The sequence below is a fragment of the Pieris rapae genome, chromosome 21 (assembly GCF_905147795.1).
Source record: "Pieris rapae chromosome 21, ilPieRapa1.1, whole genome shotgun sequence".
Lineage (NCBI taxonomy): Eukaryota > Metazoa > Arthropoda > Insecta > Lepidoptera > Pieridae > Pieris > Pieris rapae.
In genome coordinates this window covers 3528831-3550515 of record NC_059529.1, presented here as the reverse complement: position 1 = coordinate 3550515, position 21685 = coordinate 3528831, and the positions used below count along the sequence as shown (strand labels likewise).

The following is a 21685-nucleotide window of genomic DNA, read 5'->3' as shown; positions in this document are numbered from 1 at the left end:
AAATTGAACATGGCGCTTCATGTCGAGGAATTTTAACAGCACCTTGAGGAAAAGTAATAATAATTAATATAGAATAAAGGTAATATGGTACATCAGTACCGACAGTAACATTACTTAAACATAATTTCAATCCACTGGAGGCTATCCCAAATCAGCCAATCGTCGTTTTGGAGGCACATTACTTAATGATATTTTATACTTCGGTCGCGATCTTTGACAATGAGCCAGTGTGACAATTAAGAGACTTGATCTTGAATTTGAATGTCTGTCTGTGTAATTCATTATTTACTGTTAAGTCATCCGCTGTGTCGATAAACATTGTAGTCTCGTCCGATGTCTGCGGATCTTGACAAAAAAACGTAAGCTCCTCTGGAAAAGGAGTAAAGACAAGTGTATACCCATATAAACTATGGTGGGGTTTAAATGACCGCGAAGAAATAAAAGCAACATGACCAAATTGTAACCGCAACTTCTAGTGCAGATAATATTCTCTTTGCCTACATTTTTCTCCCCTCTCTGCCACATTATACAGATTCATACATACTAATTTTATTCAGTAATATATAATTAAACTCACTAAACATGGGCATGATATCTTTAATGTTAAACTATTTTATGGGTAAACATGCTATTAACATACTAGAACTTAAGGGTCGGTGTAATTGGGAAAGTTTAATTAACAATAACAATTTACGATGGAATAGTTTTGCCTATAAACAATATTCTCAACATATAAAACCTCATTTTATATATCGTTTTTATTCGGAGTATTGCGGTAGTAAAATCGAATTTTATTGGTACTCGTAACGTATGCCTAGGAAATGCATTTACAGATTAAACCTGCACTAAACCTACAACAGTGCAATATAAAGGATTTTATGAATCATGAAATGGGCACAGATTGAAACAGTTGCGCTGTCAAAAAAACGTAAAACGGACCCTACGAGTTACTTAAACGTCTATTTTATAAACTTCGTTACATTAAAAACAAAACACACATCATTATTATATTATGCACATTATATTATGCAACAGGCGGCCCTATCGCTCACAAGCATTCTCTTTAGTAAAGAAAAAAACAAAAAAAAATTTTTTTTTTATATTTTATAATTATTCTTAGATTCGATTTTAGACTTTTTAGACTTAGAAAGTCGTTATTACTCGCATTCATTATGTGCGCCAAACATTTCTGTACTGTACGTTTCTGTTCTACTGTTGTCATCTTACTGTGCCCGTTGGTTTATTGACTACTCAAGAGTGTTATTTATTGCATCACCGTTTTAAGGAAACCGTAAAACTTATGATTTACTTTTTATACTAACCTTAGTTTATTTATAGCATCGTTAGAATCTTGTGCATGTGTACAGATATTATTTGAGATTAATGAATAAATATCCTATAAATTTTAGAAAGTTATTTAGGAAATATACTAAAGTATTGAAGGGAAGCTGTGTAAGAATTTATTTTAAAAGTGTTCCTAAGTTTAAACACTATAGGGGTTTTCTTTCCTTATAACGACAACAGTAAGAGAAGAGAAGTTTGAGACCTTTGCTTACTTTTGCTGACAAGGAGGAGGGGTGTGTAAATTGTAGTAAATCTTCTTACGTTATACTTGAACGCCTCTACATATTAGATAAAAAAACAAAGAGGTACAGAAATCTAAGGCCCAGCCTAACATTAGATACATATATGTATACTAGCGGACCTGACAGACGTTGTCCTGTCTACACGTCTTTAATTTGAAAATTTCAAACTTTTTTTAATAAGCTAAAACATTCTGGACCATTTTGATGAAAATTATAATTCAAATGTTATGACAATATCTAACGATCCAGCCCATGGTCTACAATAACACAATGATAACAAAACTTTTTTTTAATTTGATCGCAGCGCTAACTGTCGGGACAGACTCAAATTCGAATATTATTTAAAATTTGACACTGCGATGGTAGCGCCGTCTGTCGGATCCAATGTAAAACATTCCAAAATCAACAACAACTAATAAATTGAAAATTAATTAAAAAAACATTGTCCAGCGGACAAAATTGTGAATCTAAACCATTCCCAGATCCCCTTGAACACACACAAAAAATTTCGTCTAAATCGGTCCAGTCGTTTAGGAGGAGTTCAGTCACATACACACGCACACAAGAAATATATATATTAAGATATATTTGTTAATCATTAGAAGCGTAAACAAAATGTGATTGCATACATCGCAGACTTGAAGCTAAACTTCAACTTCGACGTTATTTTATTTTATTTTTATTTATTTATTTTCACTACATTTTTCTATCTTAACAGTAATTATTACTAATACGACAGAATTCCAAATAACTCCCACACCAATTATTCTAGATAAAAACATTAAAAAATAAACTTATATTCCTAAATCTATCTATCCATAACTAACAATGTTGACTTGTTTTTACTATCCTCATAAATTATAAGTTAACTAGTTCCTCTACTTTTTTTTTAAATTTCTTTACGAAAATACAGTTCGGGTCCTTTTCTTTCGGGTATTTTAAACTAAGAGTGAGGAGAGTCAGAACAGTGTTGTTAAGAGTAGCTTCAGCCTGCGACCCTCGTCCCTGGGCTCGTAGCTTGGATTCCCGGCTCTGCACCAATTCACTTTCAGTCTATGTGTGCATTTAACATTCGCGTGAACGTTGAAGGAAAACATCGCAAGGAAACCGGCTTGCCTTAGACCCAAAAAGTCGATGACGTATGTTCATAGGAAGCTGATCACCTAACAAAGGACATGCTTTTTAGATTGTCACAGATACAGCTCTGAGAGAGAACCTCCTGCCTGTTTTTGGTTTATGTAACAGGGGATATAAAAAGGAATCCGCATTTAAATGGTCACATAAGTGACACATCAGAAAGTACTATATCTACCTTACTTTCAAAATTAGCATTTGTTTAGAAATCAAAAATAAAGGTCCGCATTGAAATGTAATATTTCGATAGTTTTGCAAAAAGCATGCAAGTAACATTCAAAGTAAAACGGCTCACGTTTAAATGAGCCATTTCAAACACGTTCATGCTGCTGAAGTATTTCAATCAAAAATGTTTTTTGAATGGAATACTTGGATTAGTCAATAACATGTTTATTACTTATCACGTCAACTAGTTTATTTAACCATCCATGTTAATATATAAATAAATGATGCTCGCTGCTGGCTGACGAAATTCTACTTGCTACTAAACTCTGACTGCTATGGTTACATTAATACAAAGCACAGCGGTTTTCTAATGTAACATATTGTAATATAATATATTATTTTGTAAAATAAAGAGAGAAATAAACTTAGCCTACCTTTTTAGTAGTTACATACCAATGTAACAGATACATGGAACATAAGGAACATTTTCCTATGCAACACCATGCTAACTGTTCTTTTTTTGAGAATAAAAACTATGCACGAAATAAAATTAGATTTTATATTTCATTTATCAATTTTCATCTCTACAAATTATTTTTTCAGAGTTTAAGAAATAATTTTAAAAAATCAAATTAATCATCCAGTTTACGCTAGCTTTTTAGTAGTTCCATACGTATGAAACATTTTGTATGGTTTCCCAAAGAAACTGTTCGCTTTTCCTGAACATAAAAGTACGAAAATTAAATCTTTCAATTTATTTTTTCATAATTCTCTCTACCCTAACCTTACTCAGAGATACAGGAATAATTAAAAATGTAGTTGGCGAAGCATTTTATTTATGTAAATAATTTCAGACAAAAAACATATCTCTTTTAATTACGTGTTTAAATTATAAACGTTTTCTGATTATATGTTCGTGTAAAAAGTGATTTAACCAAAAATTCAAAAACAAGTCGATAAATTAAAATTTAAATGTAACCTCGGCTATTTCTGTACACGTCGAAAAGTTAATTTTCAAAAATTACTTTGATCTCAAACTCAATGTCGTTCCAATGACTCTATCAGAATTTTAGTTATTTAGCCTTTTACCGATTTAATAAATTATTGATATTAAATTTTTCTATTTTATTAGAATTGTGAGTCACTGAGAGTTTATTGAAGTTCTTCTTGCCCGTTCAACACGATAACAAAGAAACCCCGTTGTGATGTCACCCGTGATTGTCATGGGAATAATATTTCCAAATTACTCAGTACCAGGGAGCCTGGAATGATCAAGCCACACATACTTCCATACATGTATCCACCTTGCATACGAATAAAAAAATTATACATTTAGTTTATAGGTATGTATATATATTTTTAATAATCCATAATCTTTATTCAATGCAGGATTGGGATACTATGTATCCTACCGTAAGTATGTTTTTGACTTACTATTTATTTATACATACGTAAACTAATTTTATGTTTTTTTTTAATAAAGGCAATAAATATTTAATTTTATTTACTTAATAATAATTACCTGGTTTCCTCCGCACCCGCCATTGCACCGGCTGCGGCGCCGGGCTACCTCCGCCCGACGAGGCCAGCTTGAAGCAGTCACCTAAAAGATAATAATTTAAATACAATTTATACCTTTTATTTGAAAAAGCGACATCTATCACCATTTTAAGACAACGTTTTTATTTAAAGGTTTGTTCTGCGTAGGTGCGGTATTTGCATCGTAGTAATGACATAGTCCCATAGTAAAGTGCTAGATGGCGCTGATAACAAAGCTGATAGTCTAATAAAAACAGTTGTTAAATTTCCCATAAGCAAGATAGGTATTTTCTTTACAATAGAATACGACGCATTAATACGTTATATTTTTCCTCAATACATGCATTATGCAAAACAGCTTGTCTGTAATTGTATTTCATTTAATTTCTGTTCACACGACAGCGCAATTAAGATTACTATCGCATTCTTCACTAATTAATGTTGGGGTCGTTAAGTTAACTATAACTTAGATAAAACGTAGTAATAATCAGCTGACATAAACGCAAACAAATATTCAACGTTTATACGATTTAAAACAGCCAAACAGGAATAAAAAACGCCACCTAATACATAATTCATTACGAATACAAAATTTTCGACGCACGTGCAAAACTAGGAAATATTGTCGAAGATACAATGCCAACTGTATATCAAAGTTTGACCACATAGGCTTTGTACATGGAATATTTTACACAAAGGCTTCCATTTTCATGTTATTAAGGTCAATATTATGCGATCCTTGGATAGATAAAATTCAAGCGTGGGTGTGATAAAGCTTTGTATAAGAAATATCACAATTCTGAATGATTGATGAGGACGGATCCTTTTGTGCCGGATTGTTTTGTTCATAGCAAACATGGAATGGTGAAGACCTTATACAAGTATTAATGTTTCTTCTCTTTAGGTAATCCCCGCGCTTAAAACAGAAAATTTGTTGCACTATTTTATATTTGTTTGTAATTTACAAATACACAATTAAAAGCTAAACGAGAAAGAATGTTCATACTTTTTGTATAAGAGGAAACCAGCCTTCACTTATGCAAACCCCATACAAAAGATTCTTTGTGTAATGGATGAGTAGACTACACCTTCGCTACGGTACATATATTGTACCTGTTGTACTTGTTTGTAGTTGTACATGTATTTGAATGTATTTGTAATGTATTTAAAATATTTTGGAAATAGATTTTTTAAATCGCTTCCGTTGTCTTTTGTTTATTCGTGACGAAAGTAAAACATTATAATGTATATTGTATCTACAGACATAGTAGTAACAAAAAAAAATGAAGTCTATGTATGTGTTTGTAATTTATGATCTACTCGGACTGAAATGCATATTTTATCTGTCACGACATTGGTACGGTTCAAAATTCGAATATAATGACTTTGTGCTCAAAAAATTCAAAATTCGAACTCCTACTTTACAATTACATATATAAACGAAAAAGTTGGAATGCATAGATTAATTGAGCTCGTAGGTAAATGAACCGCGTGGGACGACAAATTATCCCAATCGAGAACCTAGAGCATGTCAATTAAAGTTTACAATTACACTATTTACTTTGACTGTATACCATTTAGACCAATGCAACTACATAAACTAAAAAGGAATTTATGAGAAGCTAAAAAAAACAGCTATTAACTATATGGATGATGGACGGTGCTGTTCTTCCTTTTATTTTATAGAACAAGGGGCAAACGGGCAGGAGGCTCACCTGATGTTAGTGATACCGCCGCCCATGGACACTCTCAATGCCAGAGGGCTCGCGAGTGCGTTGCCGGCCTTTTAAGAATTGGTTCGCTCTTTTCTTGAAGGACCCTAATTCGAATTGAATTTTCCTCCGACCTAATGAGAGGATGGTCGACCAGTTTAATCTCCAAGTACCCCAGTGGTTGGTTGTAGAAGATTCGTTAGCGGTCGGAATAAATTCGTAGGCGTTTCATGGCAGTTTTTGAAGCCGTATATTGTACAAATACATTCAGTCATGAAACGTATGTGCGTATTAGTACTATGACGCGTAGGCAAATAAAACATAGCGCAAACATCGTAGTATAAAGTTACGATAGTGCGAACATATTAATTAATGTTCCCATCATAGTTGTAGATAATTCGCACCTTGATCGAGTAATAAAAACTATTTAAATTTTCTAGTCGTTAAAATTACTTTTAGAATAAAGTAAGGATTTTGCATCTGTATTGTTTTACTAAGTAATAAATACATGTGGTCAAAAAGATGTTTCTTTCACCGTGTTAGCAGTATTTTTCGTAAATTGAGTGGGGTTCAAACGCACGGCCGTGATTGGGTGTTGCACGTTAGCCGTGCAACTCCCAATACCTCCCGTAGCTAGGTCTACAGTATATATAAATGACATGCAAAATATGTTGCAAAGTGCTCATCAATCAATCAAATCATTTATTCCAATTAGACCACCTAAAATCGCACTTTTGAACGTTAAATAAAACATAATAATGTGTTTATTCAATAATGTCATTAAGTGTCTGTTTCACAATGTCCGAATAAGTTACAAATAATCTATTTCTTACTAATTGGTAGGATAAACACTACTGCCAGATAGCGCTAATCGTCATGAAACGCGAAGTTTTTCAGAACTTTTATCTTCCGAATAATTTATGTGTTGCATATCTGTTTGGTATTTAATCCATACATTGTAAAACAGACCCTTAGCTTTACGAACTATTCATAAGTCAAGTTATTTCTTTGGTTTAACCAGTGTTATCTTAGTTACAAGCTCATGTTTAAACAATTGAAGACAGTTGTTACTTGTTACCTTCAAAGATTTTGTGAGTGTTTTATTTAAAATTTATGATGTATTTGAATATATTCATACAACAACCGCTACTGAACTTAACTCGAGACTAAGTAAATGATAATATTTAGGCGAAATGAAGTTCGTGGAGGCAGTTAATTGATTAACAATTAATTTGGTTAACATCAGGTGAGCCTCCTGCCCGTTTGCCCCATGTTCTATAAAAAAAAGTTAATATAATATGTTTATGCTACAAGGGACAAACGAAGGCGATAAGGCTATTACCGCCAGCATGCTGTTATTCTACTACCTATGACCCATTACATGGATCATTGCAATGGCCTTACAATGGGCCCACACAATAAAACGGTACAATTTTTATGGCCTGACTTACAACTTGTTAGAAAGTACTAAAATAAAATTTAGGACAATATTGTAAAGAACACAATAATAATAATATGGGCTTATAATTGTCTGATTAAATAAAGAAATTATTATATAACCATAAACAATGTTCTGATAACATATAAGTTACGTCATTTTATCATTTAATATGCGTTCGGATAATCCACACCTTAACCTACTACGCAATTTGTACTAAACACACATTTGATTTCTTATCGCACAACACGATAAGAAAACACTGTGCGAAGATTGAAGACTGAGTGACGTCATTGAAATGCTGAAAGTGTGTTTTAATATTTGCGTAACTAGAGAACTAGGGTCTTTTAAATACAATCATTTTAATATATTTAGCAATCTTCAGAAAATCAGTGCATCACCGCGAATACTCAGAACAAAAATTATCACTAAGTACATTAGTTATAGTTTAGTTGGCATTGACATTCTTGTTACAGGTTTTATACATAAATAAGCGTGCGAACTGTTAGTCTAGTGGTTTCAGCTACTCTCAAGTCTGAAGTAGTAGGTTTGAAAACCGTGCACCAATGGACTTTCTATCTGTGTTTTTTTTATAAATAGGCACCCCTACATCCTAGCCTAACAGGCACGCAATTAGGAAGATATGTGACCGAGTGGTTAAGCAGCAGGGGAGTGTGGAAATCTCCTTCTTAAAATGGGACATTATTAACTCAAAGGGTTGGCGTCTCCCGCCGGGCCCGGGCGACAACTACTCCGAAAATATCGTCATACTATTTTTATATCTGTATTTACACAGGCACATTTAAAATTTATTCGTACGGTGAAGGAAAATATCGTGAAGGCATGACTAAGTCCCAAATAATCGACGGAGTGTGTCGAGCACAGAAGACTGATTACTTCCTTGCCGATAAAACTAATGATCATGAAATACAAATCTGAAGATGTAAATAGTTATAGCGTCACTCTTTCTATTATAAGAAAATACCTTTGGAATGTGGTCGCGGAAAGATCAATTCAAATTTGAACGAATAATATAAACGCCACTGTCGTGAAGTTGGTAACAATTTGAAATACTCAATCTGATAACCGAACACAGAAATAAGATCATACATAATATAAACTAGTTACATGAGTTATAAAACTACTAGAAATTAATATATATATTTTAGTTAATAATTAACAAATGATTTTTATTATTTTAGGCGACTAAAGGCAAATCTAATAATGCAATATTTATTTATTTATTTATTCGGAAACCAAACAGACACATCCTTATAATAAAAACAAAGTAAAAAAAAATACAAAATAATTGGGCATTTTAAGCTTTATTATTCTTTATGGCACGTGTTTGCAACAGATTATAATTTAATTGGTAGTTAAATAACCTTGCTTATTAAGTTTGCGCAATAATATACAAAAATGTATTAAAAGGCAGAGATAAAACAGCCTCTGGGATTTTATTAAAGAAGAGTATCTGTTTTCCCAAAAAAAAAATTGTACCTTTAGTCTAGTAATGTTATGTAAAATTACATTAGTTATGTTATATATAAATAATTTAGAAAATAATTAGAAGCGTGAACAAAATTTAAGCAATCATCGTACACTAAGCCCATGTTGGGCCTTTCGTTTTGTAATTTAACATTCTCTTTTCCAATATAGTCCACTATGTGTCAATTAGATTTACGAACTCTTCTATACCTCAAGTTATTTTTTTAAATCGTCATGTTTAAGCGTAAAAAAGGCACTACCTATAATTTTATCTAAGTAATAAGTTCATATAATATTTTAAACAATTAAAGATAATAGCTTCAAACAATATGTTCCACTTAACATATATATCTGAATATATCTACAATAACCGCCAAAGAACTATGAGGATTTCATTTACATTATTTGTATATTTTAAACTTAAATGTCTAAATAATTACTAGTTAGGTTATATTGCAATTTTCAATTATTTATATTAGTCAAGAACTCTATGTGTTTATACATAAAAATCAAACGTGTTTAAAAAATAATACAATTCACATTGATTGATGTTTGTTCAGGTGTTCATAATTTTATAAAACGTGTTTCGAATATTATCGTATTGCTTTTTGTTTTTCTTAAAAACTACGTCGCGAGAAAAATATTTACTTAAAGGTAAATTGTCAATGAAAAATAATTTAGCCTTACTAGCATAGATTCATTTATAAGTTGCTGAATTCTAACCTAGTGATCCATGGTAATAAGCCATCATGTCAACTCTATGGGCCTGTTTCACAATGTCCGGATAAGTTCCAAATAAGCTATTTATTACTTATTCGTAGGATAAATAGTATTTTTGTGTTTCACGACTGTCAGATAGCGCTTTACGTCATGAAATTCGAAGTATCTTATTTGGAACTTTTATCTTTCGAATAATTTATGTGTTGCATAGCTATTTGACACTTTATCCATACATTGTGAAACAGGCCCTTAGTCTGTCACTTGCGTACAACTATGGTCGAAAAGTATACATTCCGTTTACTCGTCATTTCTGTCTTCTATCAACTAATATATATCCGAAAATGTGTACTAATGAAAATGGGTCTATGACGCTTGTCAAAGGCGACACGAACGCCATTAACGAAAGTAATAACATCAAATTTCCATCGTAGCAATAAGCAATAAGTAATTTCAGTAAAATTAATAACTTGTTAAACTAACACATACCCGATGGAAGCCACATTTATTTTTTTATTTATTTACACTTCGTTACCATAATATACAAAATCATATATATAAAAAAAGAAAAAAAACGGGTTACATAAGTTACTAAGCAACGGTCGGCAATGGATAACAAACGATTTCTTCAGGTCAGGTTATATGAAACAATAAAAAAGAAACACCTACAGAGGGTACAAGAAGCGCATAATTAATTAACAAAAAGAAACGCAAATTAACATGCAACTGTAACTAAAATAAAAGAAAATCTAAAGAAAAAATATAAATAATCATATGTATAAACAAAAATGTAAAAGCTTGTCCAAAGGTTAATTGAGTCACAATTAATATTTAACAGTAGTAGCGAATCACGAGGCAGAAGAAAAATGATCAAAAAGATTTTTATATTTAAAGACTGAGCTCGTCTGATGTCTCACTTGGTAAGGCATTCCATAGCAGGACACTTGCACAGTGAAGCAGGATCACATCTATATTATTAGAAAATAAAATAAAAAAAAACCTTAACAAAGTATACCTAAAACTGCATAGTTTGGTTTCCTAACTTGCATGGTCTCGCTTTCCTGCTATTACCGCCGCCTTACCATATAAACCTGTATGAGTGTTCAAGGAATAAATAACATAAAATACTCGAATCGGTCGAGCCGTCGCAAAGCATATTTAAATGTGTAATATTTAATAATACGATATTAATTATGTGATAATTATTATGTAAATTTGGTTTATTAACCGGCTTGTCAACCCTATTACTACGATACTGCAAGTATATTTGCTTTGAGATTGATAGTGATATGATGTCATAGCGATAAACAAATACTCTCAAGATATAAGGGTGCGTCCACATCTGGCGCATGTGCAGCTCGCTAGCCGTTTGTAATCACGACATCGACGACGATCTTTAGCGCAATTCATGCATGGCTCGTAAAAGGCGCGAGCGAACTGCGCGCTGGCAGCGCATGAGCGGGGCTCGAACAAAATGCACGCGCGCAACTCGCATAGGGCTCGCGAGCATTGCACATTCGCGGCATATTCGCCAGATGTGGACGCACCCTTAGTCGCACAGCATGACACTTAAGTGATTTACGGTATGCTTTTTATGTAATTAGTAACTTCAATTGCATTATGTACTAATGGTACACGGCTGAGGAGTCTTGAGTCATCACCAGTCATGCCTCTCCTAACTTCACTTCTCATCTTCGCGGCTTTTTTCTTATTAATAACTAATGACGACGACGACTTTAAAGATTTAAAAAAACATTCAGATAATTAATTAGTGACTTGACCCTGTACGTATATTTTTTAATTGTGTATTTAAAATAATATTGCATATAATTTAATAACCCTATGACGTACTATGCTGGAAAACATGTAAACAAATGTTGAGGTTAAATTTTAAGTGCGTTAATTGTCACTCAGACATTATTTACAAGCATACTACGTCACCTACATGACATTTTAATTCATGACCGTATTGATAAAATATTGATAAATTAATGATAATTTAAAAGTAACACTTAATACAATTTTATTTTTCATACTCTCAAATAGCCATTTCGGATTTTATTTAAGTAAGTAATTATACAATTTTAAAGGCTCGTACCGACATGGGTCACAGAATATTGCGTCTGTTTAGTTAATCTTTTAATATTACTAACAAATTAAAAAAAAATAATTATAGAACTGGGCAAACGGGCAGGAAGCCTGATGGATCACCTGATGTTAAGTGATATCGCCGTCCATGGGCGCCAGAGGGCTCGCGAGTGCGTTGCCGGCCTTTTAAGAATTTGTACGCTCTATTCTTGAAGGACCCTAAGTCGAATTGGAAATAATAATTGTTGGTTCTATATATCCAATTATTAATTTGTTTTTTTGAAGTGAAATTGTTTTATTTACATATTTAGCCTGTTAGTATAAAATAAATAATTTGTTGTGTATATTTTAATGTACTTTATGTACCTATACGTATATTATTTCAGAGACGATGTAGTACATAAGAATAAATAATATCAAAAGCCTAACACAATGCCGTTTTACCCAGAATTCGAAATAACACTATAAGGAAAATTCAACGAATTCAAGAGGGCTTCTAAAGTATGGAATTGCTCAGCGGATAAGATCAATAGAGTGACACTTGAACCGTAAAATTCTGGGCTCTTGAAACCTGAAACCTATTGACATACAAGCCTTATAATCGTCACCTTTTATCGAATATTTAGTTTTTTTATAATCCTAACATATTTATCTGATTCATATAAGTGGAAAAAAGCAGCTAAAGGGACACCTGATTTGGGATACTGCCCTGCCCATGGACACTCACATTGACCTCCTAAGAGTTATCTCTTTTCTTTAATCCAACGTTGAATTTTTTCGGAAACACTTCAACTGGCACACCGTGAGCTCTCATCTGAAACTCTTCTTACTTAATTTCTGAATTGAATTTCATGATATTACTTTTTATTTCGAACGTTTATCTGTCAATACGTGGCCATGGTTATTGTTCGCGTATGTATAGATAATTTAAATTCTCGAATGGATGAATATTTCTGATACAAATCAGGATTGTGATGTCTTGATTAATTGTAGGATAATTGATGCTATGAAATAGCTGTAAACGCTACTCGAAGTACGGAGAACGTGAAATGAACGAACTTTTATAATAAAGTCTCGTAGCAATAAATTAGATATAACAAGATACACATAATACAGTGAATAGTTGAGATGTACCTTTTAAGCAATCTAATATTTGTAGAGACCTCAGTGCCTGAATTTCAAGTCGTTCTTTGCAGGAGTTTCTGATCATGGCATCAGTTATATTAATTTATATACCAATCACGTCCCACAAATCAATTGTAACAGTTTGATAGTGGAATCAAGTCTAGTTTTGTACTAGAACTACGAGTACTTGAAACATGTAGGTTTAAGAAAATTCGATTTACATATAGGTATCTGCCTAATACAGAGAATACCTTTCGGGGTTACGACACGAAATAGATAAATAAATATTAAAAGGGAGCATGTGACGTGAGCAAAATACCTTGGTGTTCGTGAAACCTCCGTACTTTTTTACTAAATAAAATTTATAACTTTAAGTAATGCCAACATAATATAAATATCCAACTATATTTCATATATAGGTCAAACTGATGTTTTTTTAATGAAAATAGCTTGAATATATTTCCTCCAGGTAGCAGTTACATTCGTTTCACTGTTTGTGATTGCAGTTTATCGATTCTATTTCGGATGTATTTAATGTTAGCGCTGCAAAATAGCACTGTTTGCTAAACAAATTGCAGTAAGTAGATATTTTATAGCTAGAAGCAACTGCGTCGAACAAGATAAAGAGTAGGTAAGCTTCCTGGTATTATAGCAAAATGTTTTAAAGCTGCTGATAGCTGTTATTTAAAAAAATAGCGATAGTCTGTGGAATATGTACTTATATTAGATATCTTTTGGAACTTATGCGCACTGTCTGTATGTTTAAATTACTGGTATTTTGAAATCAATGCAACGTTTTTAAATTTCGAATTGTAACTACGTAATTCTTCTATATAATCTGTGCCGTTGAGAATTTATTTTGAATTTCGAATGCTTTCTTTCTAAACACGAGAATCAAACAGCAAGCTTTGTTGAGGCGGAAACTGACTAAATAAGTATAAGAAATGTACCGGAAGTAAACAGTACGCGTGCAATGAATTACGTAGCCGTTAGGTCAACCGCATAAAGGCTTCTCCCATATTGATATATCATCAATGAATTCCTACAAATGTCGATTTACTTGATTTTTTTTACTTAATTCCAGATTGTTGTAATCACGATATTGATACTAATTACAAAACACTGCACCATTTTATCTCATAAATATTTATTTACATTAAAGGCAGATTAACGAAAAACATACAAATACCAGAGAACACACGACATACAATAACACAGTACATGCATGTACATCGATCACAAGGTTGCACAACATTTAAATGGAAACGTTAAAATTCTTAAAGAAAAAATAAATTATACAGTATAAATATGTTATATATATGTTATTATAATAATTTATTTAAAACTTTCTCTTAACTAATGTATGCTGTGCGCAATGTGAAAGGTTTAATCTGATTAGAATCAAAATTATGAAAAATTTTATGTAGAGTTTATAATAATTACTAAGCAGCGATTATCTTTCAGCGACTCATTAGCGACACCTAGGATCTCCTCGGCTACAAACAGATGACGTCATACCCTGAATCGCGCAAACGAACCTCAGTACATTATGTTTATACACAACTTCTTCGGCCTCAACCACTTTGGACCAGGCAGTCAGTGGATAGACTGATCGAGCAACCTTTATATCGGAGGAAGCGCATACATTATTCCTCCACAATATACACATATATAATTTTCGTAAAGGTTCCGCTAGGATTTAATTTCCTTTGACTTAAACAATAACCACAATCTATTAGCTGTATAGAAACGCCGTGTCACTGACAGACCTTACAAAGCCCTTGAGCAACAAGTCCCTGAATAGGAATAACGTCATAAGCGACATTGAACTTAAGCAAACAAATACATATTAATAAACCTTGATATAATTCACCGTTATGACGTCAAAAACAGATAAACGCTTCAACGTGTCAGACAAAGTGACATGGATTTAAATGTTTAACAATACAATGTATTATGTAAAATGTAAAATATATGATAAAGATCTCTGGGAGATTCAGAAACGAGACTCAAAATATGACCGATGTCAAAAATACTCATATTTGATGTACGTAGGGGGAATAAAGGCAAAAGACTGCTTGGACCGCCAACTAGATTGCTGATCAAGTGAGACTCATCGTCCTCAATACAGGACCGAAATAGGTGGAGAAAAATTATTCGCGCCAGATCTTACTATACAGCTGATCACGATTTTATTGCCAGTTCTTCTCTTCCGTTCTGAGCCCTTGATTTCATAACTAGCAGTAAATGTAAAATTAGAAGCATCAATGTATATTTCTTTTTTGACGTTTTTAAAAGTACATTATGTTACCTACATGAATAAATGATTTTTGAATTTGATACACACATAAGTTCTGACACTGAGAAAAACACGTCTAGTTTGTGCGGTGTAGGTACACATCGTGAGAACGCCACACATGTAGACAACGTATCTGCCATAAATGTGATAACCTATATAGAAAATATTATCTATGGCGCAGAAATTTTATGGCCAACCCCATACTAAGCGACATTTAGAATTTTATTTCATTTACAAGACTACATAGTTTTTACTACAAAATGCAGTAAATTTAAAATGATACAATATTAATATAAATTGTTATTAACTAATATAATAATAGTTTGATATGAAATGTCAAAATCTTTGCTTATAGGTTACGATAAAAAATTATTCAAATATATTGTAATAAATTAATGTGATAACACATTTATACTTGGATAACTTATATATAATATATTTAGTGAGGTAGGGCTTTATGTTTTAAGCACATCAAAGTAACAAGCCAAGCAAGCAAAATAAATATTTAAATGCCAAAATAATAATACATATTATTCTCTAACGTTATATTTGATATTTAAGATAATATAAAATTATCTTTTTATTAATAATACACCAATATATATTTACAATTTTCTTAACATTCATAGCAAATTAAAAAATAATAAATAGAAAACTAAAACGAAAAGTCGAACAGTCTCTGGGGTAGCATAGCAAAATGTTCCATGTATGGGATATTGGGTATGGCATGGACTAAAAAGGTAGCCTAGGCGAGGCGAACAGTTCGCGGGGTCTGCTAGTATCTTAGAAATAATAGAAGTATAAATAATTGATGTTAGTTTGAACATAATCCTTCGCACGTAAATTACTTAATACCTACAGGGAACGGGAAATCAATCGTATAATACTATTATGATGCAATTAATTGCATTACAAGCATCTGTAACACACTTAATACATTTATGCATCTGTATATTTACGAACAAATAGGTTCTAATCGTAACTAATACGTTTTACCAATATCGAAATGTTGACCTAATTTATAAGTACGATACGAAGATATTTATCAATTAGTTCTTATTAATAACTAATAAAGAGTTTCCCAAGTACACACAATGTAGATGCCGTCCTCCCAGAATTCCCGGAAACGCATCCACAAACAAAATAGATATACTCGTACATAGGCTGAGTTAGCTGCCTTTTATGGCTGTATGAAAAATATAACAAAATTGTTTTAAAGAGAAGCATGGTATATATCGTAACATTTCACATGATTATATATTTTAATAATCAATAATCAATGGGTAATTCCTATTAGCAATTCCATAATGTAAATGGACATGGGCAGATCATATTGCTAGAGCGCGGGATAAAAGATGGACACTTGAAATAACGAAATGGACTAGACCTATTGGAAATAGGACGACAAAAGAAAAGATGGACATATGACATTATAGAACTAGCGGGGAAAAAATAGAATGTTGCTCAAGACAAAGAGAAATGGATAAATATGGAGGAGGCTTTTACCCTTAATACAAAAACCCCTTACGTCATACAAAAAATTTACATTACAATTAAATTTTGTTTAAAACTTATATTAAGTAATGTAAACTAACCAATTGTTGTATGGATTAATAAAGCTGTAACAATAATAATGTAAAGGAAATAAAAGTTCCTTTAAAATCTTTATGCGCCAGACATGGCTGGCCATATAATAGGCGACCGCAAACTACGTGTGCAGAATAACAATCAAGCGTAAAACGAAACGTGTCGTCGAAATTCCTTGGCTTCCTTATAATAATTTAAGCAATCAAAAATCCTACAGTAAAATTAACGTTGTATTAAAACTATATATTTGCCGGTGAGTAGGGATGCCAACAGGTTCGAATTTAATGACGTGGAATAAGTGATACCATGATGATCTTATGTTCCAAAATAAACGTTTTATTTTTTTTATTGAAGGCACGACTGAATACTAGATAATCATAAAGACATGATCCTTTCTCTAAAGCTCAATTATAAATCTTTTATCAGGGAAGGAAACATTTTATTCGCAAATAATCTGGATTTCTATTAGGAGAAGGATTTTCCAAATCATTTGTTACCCCACAAACTATAGCTCTTCTAAATGAAGAGGGAAGATGAATTACGGGCCAAGATTACCAATGCTCTGTAGCTGCATACAGCGATAGCGATCCTGACTTTTAATACCGGTTTAAGTAATCGCTCTAACTTTAAACGGATATTGAAAGAACTATATCAAATCTCATTATTGAAATCAGGACTACACAATGGTACACACTACACAATGTTATCTCATATCAGTCGTACATGGCAAAGCAATGTTTAAACAGTGCGTTTAAATTATTGTAAAATTTTATATCACAGTCCCTGGATGACAGAGCTTTGCTCGTTTATTTTTTTTTATAAATTGTGTTTTTTTATTTTTATATTTAATATTTTTTGATCTTACCGACAGAATAGAAAAAAATATGAACTGGACTACTCAAACGCCACCTTTTTGTTATTTTTCTTCCATAAAAAAAAGTAAGTTTATGTTTAAGTTGATAAAACACGAATAAAATGACATTTTATAACAATGATTCCTAGAAAGATAGATTTATCGCCCCCGACCCCCTGTATACTAAATTTCATGAAAATCGTTGGAACCGATTCCGAGATTATATATACAAGAATTGCTCGTTTGAAGATATAAGATTAAAATCCATTTAGACAGGATACTTAATATATTTATTTACTGATTTATGAAAAAAAACATTATCCATCGAAATAAATAACACAATGTTAAATTTATTTTTTCTGCCAATCCTTAAGTCAAGGCCGTAGAACGGACAAGAAGAACTTCCTTTTTTCTTCTGTTTAATCGCCAAGTTTTTGTTTTTCTAGAATAAGGAGCTGCAACTATTACACGTTAGTACACCATACAACTCACTTGATTTAATACAAAGAAATAAGTAATCGTTCAACTTTATGGAACCAGCTTCGATCCGAGTAATTTTAAATAAAAGAGACCGTAAAAGATTCACTAAACCTTCGGGTCTTTCAAGTTTTCATGTACGGCTTTACTTAATCACTAATTTTAAGTGTCTGCTTGTTTGTTTCCAGTTCCATAAAAATCTGTGGCTTCATTATGTTGAGATAATTTGCATAATTATAATAAACACTAACATTAATAATACATGTTTTTTTGAAATTGTTAACACAATTTATTAAATCTTATCTCGTTGCATTATATAAAACTCATAAAGTTTTTTATCGTAAGACTGTTTTAATAAAAATAAATCAGTGGCGCTACAGCCTCTTTAGGTCCTGGCCTCAGATTTCTGAATCTGTTTCATGATCATTTTTTTATTTTACACGCGTAGTAGGTGATCAGCCTCCAGTGCCTGACACACGTCGTCGACTTTTTGCGTCTAAGACATGTCGGTTTCCTAACGATGTTTTCCTTTACCGTTCGAGCAAATGTTAAATGCGCACATAGAATGAAAGTCCATTGCTGCACTCCCCGGGATCGAACCTACGACCTCAGATATGAGAGTCGCACGCTGAAGCCACTAGGCCAACACTGCTCTGAGTGACTGCTCTGTAAGACTGTTTTACAAATATAAAATGTTTTACTTATTTAAATGTGTGTTCTCTACCCTTAGTACGACCTCACACATATAGCATAATAAATCGCTAAATTACAGATACGTAATTGACATATTAATATTCATATTCGTGACAAATTGCTACAAGAGACAATCCTATAAATGAATTTCCTACGGATGAGTATCCACTAATTAAGCACAGCCCACGCTCGCTGTCAGATACACAATTTATTATGCATTTCGAGACTTGGAGAAATTATTCACGTAGGTTGTATTGGTAAAGGTTTCTCGGTCATTTAACATAAATAACAAAATATATACATATGGATGTCGATATCTTTAATTTGCTATATGTATTTGTTTTAAAATAAATGTTGTTCAGTGGGTTGCTTTTTTAAAAGAGTACCGAGAGTTTTTAAGGCCGGCTTATTCTCTCGGCCTACACCCTCTGTCTTCTTTGGCGATAAGTAGGGATACCTAGAGGTTCAAATTTAATGACGTGGAATAAGTGATACCTGTTTATTTTATGTTCCATAATAAACATATATTATTTTATTTTTTTGTATATGATAGCTGAGTAACAATCGTACTAAGTCGTTGGTAAATTTTTTTAAATTCATCTGAATTATTGAAGTAATGTCACCCTATTGTCAACGTTTTAGAATTTTGGACTGTTAGTGTCGTTTTTTATACAAAATATCGTTTGTAGGAAAAAGCTATAATTTGATTAAATGTTTATCGTGTTACTCCAAAGCATAACTTCTTTTGGCGCCTGAAGGGAAATATAATAAGAGTACATATTTACGATGTGCGCGCACACCTTCACAAAAAACCGACATCCTGAAGTTAGCTATAGCTATGTTGACCAGAGGCAACATTTTAGTTTTTTTTTCTACAAACAAAGAATAAGCTTTGAAAAGGTTTACTACGTATCTCTTCACCGCAAATTATGACTTCCTACGCCTGTTGTACACACACGTTTTGGGTATTACGAAATAACGTTGGAACAAATCGGTCAAAACTAAATCCCAATAGAACTGTTCAATTGAAGTATTAAGTGCCGATGACGTAACGACTGAACGACTGCTTTAAACATTGATCAGTTTCTATCCCAGGCCGAAATACTAATTATCTAGGGTTGGAATTCACAGGCTATTATAAAGGCTTTCATTCAACGAAAATCCACTGACATCATAATACATTCATAGCATTTAACTCAGATTTACACTATTGGACGTCTATCGTATGTTTGTTATTAGTCTGAATATTTGTTATTTTAAATTAAATTTGAAAGGTTACTACTAAGTCAAGCTCGCCTAAAATCCTATAATCATAATGTATATGAATTCAAAACTAATTTTCTCCAACTTCAACACACATTAATATAACTTTCAAGTTTCTAGCTAACAGCGCTTGCGGTTGGCTTAATATCTAATCTAGGATGAAACTCGCCCTGCCATGTGCTGAATATTTCCCTAGAGCAAACTTATACTTCATCCCTTATATAAGTTCGTAGGAAATACATTCTATATTATATTTTAAGCTATAAATAGTGAACTGACCTTTTTTAAACGTAACAAAACTTTGGGCAATTATTTAGATGATATAATCGCACATTTATTGCTTTTATATAAGTGACGTATATGCCCATTTCCAGCAAAAAAATATATGAAATAAAAATCAATGCGGAATATTACAAATTCCAACTTCGCGACAACAGATGGTACTTACAATCATTTTAGTAGACTCAACAATACATATGAAAATGTTATCTGTCTCTCGCTAACCATTGCAGAAAAGATATCGAAACGTGTATATATTAGTTTCATTTAATAGGTAGTACTCGACTATAAAATACAGATTCTTTAACTTTTAGTCCATACTCCAGTGGCGCTTGTAACACCCATGAAATGTAGCCCCAAATGACTCTTGGCTTCAGAATGCATCAGTTTTTTAAGTACCTATCTGCTAGACACATGTCAAGTATTAGTAGGCACTATAGGGGCTTCTTACATTTTATTATTCGGTGATTACGTCAACAGTAACTATGTATTTACTTTTTTACACATTTTGTCTATAGAAAACGAAATGCATGTTCGAGAATGTTTGAGAGCCTTGCTTACTTTTGCTGATAAGAGTAGGAGGGGGGGGATAAACTGCAGTAGATCTGCTTACGTAATACTTGAACGGCCCACATGTTATCGATTTTTGGATTTGAGACATACCGGTTTTATCATTTACACACATACTAAGAGCATTCCAACAAGATCAGAGATGAGGGTCACAGGCTCTTATAGAAATATTGAATTCTATATACTTGTCACAATTATTTATTTTACAGTACATAATTGATTAAAAGAGCAGTATTGGCCTAGTGGCTTCGGCGTGCGACTCTCATACCTGAGGTCGTAGGTTCGATCCCCGGCTGTGCACCAATGGACTTTCTTTCTATGTGCGCATTTAACATTTGCTCGAACGGTAAAGGAAAACATAGTGAGGAAACCGACATGTCTTAGACCCAAAAAGTCGACGACGTGGGTCAGGCACTGGAGGCTGATCACCTACTTGGCTATTAGATTTAAAAATGATCATGAAACTGATTCAGAAATCTGAAGCCAAGACCTAGAGGTTGTAGCGCCACAGATTTTTTTTAAATTGATTAAAAGCTACATAGTCGACATAATAAAGGTACCTTCTCCTCTCTTAATTATTGCAATTATACCGTTATCTTTGGTCCCTCGAGTTTCAAACAAGTTTAACTAAATTCGGAAACCGGAACGAGGGCAGCTTAAATTGTTCCAGAT

At 32.7% G+C, this 21685-nt stretch overlaps 1 protein-coding gene across 5 annotated transcripts in view; it reads right to left on the bottom strand.

Moving 5' to 3' along the window:
* The window catches only part of LOC110996660 (dual 3',5'-cyclic-AMP and -GMP phosphodiesterase 11), a 147138-nt gene that overhangs the window by 109086 nt on the left and 16367 nt on the right, over window positions 1–21685 (bottom strand). For 4 of the 5 annotated variants that reach the window (XM_045632828.1, XM_045632832.1, XM_045632831.1 and 1 more), the window contains exon 2: window positions 4408–4488. The gene's annotated coding sequence lies outside the window, so the exon portion shown is untranslated. Of the gene's footprint in view, window positions 1–4407; window positions 4489–21685 lie in introns of those variants that run through there. The other variant, XM_045632835.1, reaches the window with a different exon arrangement.